The sequence below is a fragment of the Camelina sativa genome, chromosome 20 (genome assembly GCF_030686135.1).
Source record: "Camelina sativa cultivar CO46 ecotype springtype chromosome 20, ASM3068613v1".
In the NCBI taxonomy this organism is placed as follows: Eukaryota; Viridiplantae; Streptophyta; class Magnoliopsida; order Brassicales; family Brassicaceae; genus Camelina; species Camelina sativa.
The window spans coordinates 20,413,494-20,417,639 of NC_141899.1; positions in this window are offsets into that span (position 1 = coordinate 20,413,494).

Below are 4,146 nucleotides of genomic sequence, written 5' to 3' on the forward strand. Positions count from 1 at the left end.
CATCTATCTCAAACTCTTATACTTAGTTAGTTGCATTGGATTAAGACACATTTTAACCCCATAAACACTAACATGGCTGTTTACAACTACTAAGCAATGTTTTCTTGGTTTTAGCCTCTATTTGGGACAAAATGGGAATAAGTGGCTTTTAAACTCTCCACATCTATCTCAAACTCTTATAATTAGTTAGTTGCATTGGATTAAGACACATTTTAACCCCATAAACACTAACATAGCTGTTTACAGCTTCTAAGCAATGTTTTCTTGGTTTTAGCCTGTTTTGGGACAAAATGGGAATAAGTGGCTTTTAAACTCTCCACATCTATCTCAAAGTCTTATAATTAGTTAGTTGCATTGGATTAAGACACATTATAACCCCATTAACACTAACATAGCTGTTTACAGGTTCTAAGCAATGTTTTCTTGGTTTTAGCCTGTTTTGGGACAAAATGGGTATAAGTGACTTTTAAACTCTCCACATCTATCTCAAACTCTTATAATTAGTTAGTTGCATTGGATTAAGACACATTTTAACCCCATAAAAACTAACATAGCTGTTTACAGCTTCTAAGCAATGTTTTCTTGGTGTTAGCCTATTTTGGGATAAAATGGGTATAAGTGGGTTTTAAAACTCTCCACATTCATCTCAAACTCTTATAATTAGTTAGTTGCATTGAATTAAGACACATTTTAAACCCCATAAACACTAACATTACTGTTTACAGCTTCTAAGCAATGTTTTCTTGGTTTTAGCCTGGTTTTGGGACAAAATGGGTATAAGTGCTTTTAAACACTCCACATCTATCTCAAACTCTTATACTTAGTTAGTTGCATTGGATTAAGACACATTTTAACCCCATAAACACTAACATAGCTGTTTACAGCTACTAAGCAATGTTTTCTTGGTTTTAGCCTCTATTGGGACAAAATGGGAATAAGTGGCTTTTAAACTCTCCACATCTATCTCAAACTCTTATAATTAGTTAGTTGCATTGGATTAAGACACATTTTAACCCCATAAACAATAACATAGCTGTTTCCAGCTCTAAGCAATGTTTTCTTGGTTTTAGCCTGTTTTGGGACAAAATGGGTATAAGTGGCTTTTAAACTCTCCACATCTATCTCAAACTCTTATAATTAGTTAGTTGCATTGCATTAAGACACATTTTAACCCCATAAACACTAACATAGCTGTTTACAGCTACTAAGCAATGTTTTCTTGGTTTTAGCCTGTTTTGGGACAAAATGGAATAAGTGGCTTTAAAACTCTCCACATCTATCTCAAAGTCTTATAATTAGTTAGTTGCATTGGATAAAGACTCATTTTAACCCCATAAACACTAACATAGCTGTTTACAGCTTCTAAGCAATGTTTTCTTGGTTTTAGCTTGTTTTGGGACAAAATGGGTATAAGTGGCTTTTAAACTCTCCACATCTATCTCAAACTCTTATAATTAGTTAGTTGCATTGGATTAAGACACATTTTAACCCCATAAACACAAACATAGCTGTTTACAGCTACTAAGCAATTTTTTCTTGCTGTTAGTTTGTTTTGGGACAAAATGGGTATAAGTGGCTTTTAAACACTCCACATCAATCTCAAACTTTTATAATTAGTTAGTTGCATTGGATTAAGACACATTTTAACCCCAGAAACACTAACATAGCTGTTTACAGCTTGTAAGCAATGTTTTCTTGGTTTTAGCCTGTTTTGGGACAAAATGGGTATAAATGGATTTTAAACTCTCCACATCTATCTCAAACTCTTATAATTAGTTAGTTGCATTGGATTAAGACATATTTTAACCACATAAACACTAACATAGCTGTTTGCAGAGTCTAAGCAATGTTTTCTTGGTTTTAGCCTGTTTTGGGACAAAATGGGTATAAGTGGCTTTTAAACTCTCCACATCTATCTCAAACTCTTATACTTAGTTAGTTGCATTGGATTAAGACACATTTTAACCCCATAAACACAAACATAGCTGTTTACAGCTACTAAGCAATTTTTTCTTGCTGTTAGTTTTTTTGGGACAAAATGGGTATAAGTGGCTTTTAAACTCTCCACATCTATCTCAAACTCTTATAATTAGTTAGTTGCATTGGATTAAGACACATTTTAACCCCATAAACACTAACATAGCTGTTTACAGCTTCTAAGCAATGTTTTCTTGGTTTTAGCCTGTTTTGGGACAAAATGGGAATAAGTGGCTTTTAAACTCTCCACATCTATCTCAAACTCTTACAATTAGTTAGTTGCCTTGGATTAAGAAACATTTTAACCCCATTAACACTAACATAGCTGTTTACAGCTTCTAAGCAATGTTTTCTTGGTTTTAGCCTGTTTTGGGACAAAATGGGTATAAGTGACTTTTAAACTCTCCACATCTATCTCAAACTCTTATAATTAGTTAGTTGCATTGGATTAAGACACATTTTAACCCCATAAAAACTAACATAGCTGTTTACAGCTTCTAAGCAATGTTTTCTTGGTGTTAGCCTATTTTGGATAAAATGGGTATAAGTGGGTTTTAAAACTCTCCACATTCATCTCAAACTCTTATAATTAGTTAGTTGCATTGAAATTAAGACACATTTTAACCCCATAAACACTAACATAACTGTTTACAGCTTCTAAGCAATGTTTTCTTGGTTTTAGCCTGTTTTGGGACAAAATGGGTATAAGTGGCTTTTAAACTCTCCACATCTATCTCAAACTCTATACTTAGTTAGTTGCATTGGATTAAGACACATTTTAACCCCATAAACACTAACATAGCTGTTTACAGCTTACTAAGCAATGTTTTTCTTGGTTTTAGCCTCTATTGGGACAAAATGGGAATAAGTGGCTTTTAAACTCTCCACATCTATCTCAAACTCTTATAATTAGTTAGTTGCATTGGATTAAGACACATTTTAACCCCATAAACAATAACATAGCTGTTTCCAGCTTCTAAGCAATGTTTTCTTGGTTTTAGCCTGTTTTGGGACAAAATGGGTATAAGTGGCTTTTAAACTCTCCACATCTATCTCAAACTCTTATAATTAGTTAGTTGCATTGCATTAAGACACATTTTAACCCCATAAACACTAACATAGCTGTTTACAGCTACTAAGCAATGTTTTCTTGGTTTAGCCTGTTTTGGGACAAAATGGGAATAAGTGGCTTTAAAACTCTCCACATCTATCTCAAAGTCTTATAATTAGTTAGTTGCATTGGATAAAGACTCATTTTAACCCCATAAACACTAACATAGCTGTTTACAGCTTCTAAGCAATGTTTTCTTGGTTTTAGCTTGTTTTGGGACAAAATGGGTATAAGTGGCTTTTAAACTCTCCACATCTATCTCAAACTCTTATAATTAGTTAGTTGCATTGGATTAAGACACATTTTAACCCCATAAAAACTAACATAGCTGTTTACAGCTTCTAAGCAATGTTTTCTTGGTGTTAGCCTGTTTTAGGATAAAATTGGTATAAGTGGCTTTTAAAACTCTCCACATTCATCTCAAACTCTTATAATTAGTTAGTTGCATTGGATTAAGACACATTTTAACCCCATAAACACTAACATAACTGTTTACAGCTTCTAAGCAATGTTTTCTTGGTTTTAGCCTGTTTCTGGACAAAATGGGTATAAGTGGCTTTTTAAACTCTCCACATCTATCTCAAACTCTTATACTTAGTTAGTTGCATTGGATTAAGACACATTTTAACCCCATAAACACTAACATGGCTGTTTACAACTACTAAGCAATGTTTTCTTGGTTTTAGCCTCTATTGGGACAAAATGGGAATAAGTGGCTTTTTAACTCTCCACATCTATCTCAAACTCTTATAATTAGTTAGTTGCATTGGATTAAGACACATTTTAACCCCATAAACACTAACATAGCTGTTTACAGCTTCTAAGCAATGTTTTCTTGGTTTTAGCCTGTTTTGGGACAAAATGGGAATAAGTGGCTTTTAAACTCTCCACATCTATCTCAAAGTCTTATAATTAGTTAGTTGCATTGGATTAAGACACATTATAACCCCATTAACACTAACATAGCTGTTTACAGGTTCTAAGCAATGTTTTCTTGGTTTTAGCCTGTTTTGGGACAAAATGGGTATAAGTGACTTTTAAACTCTCCACATCTATCT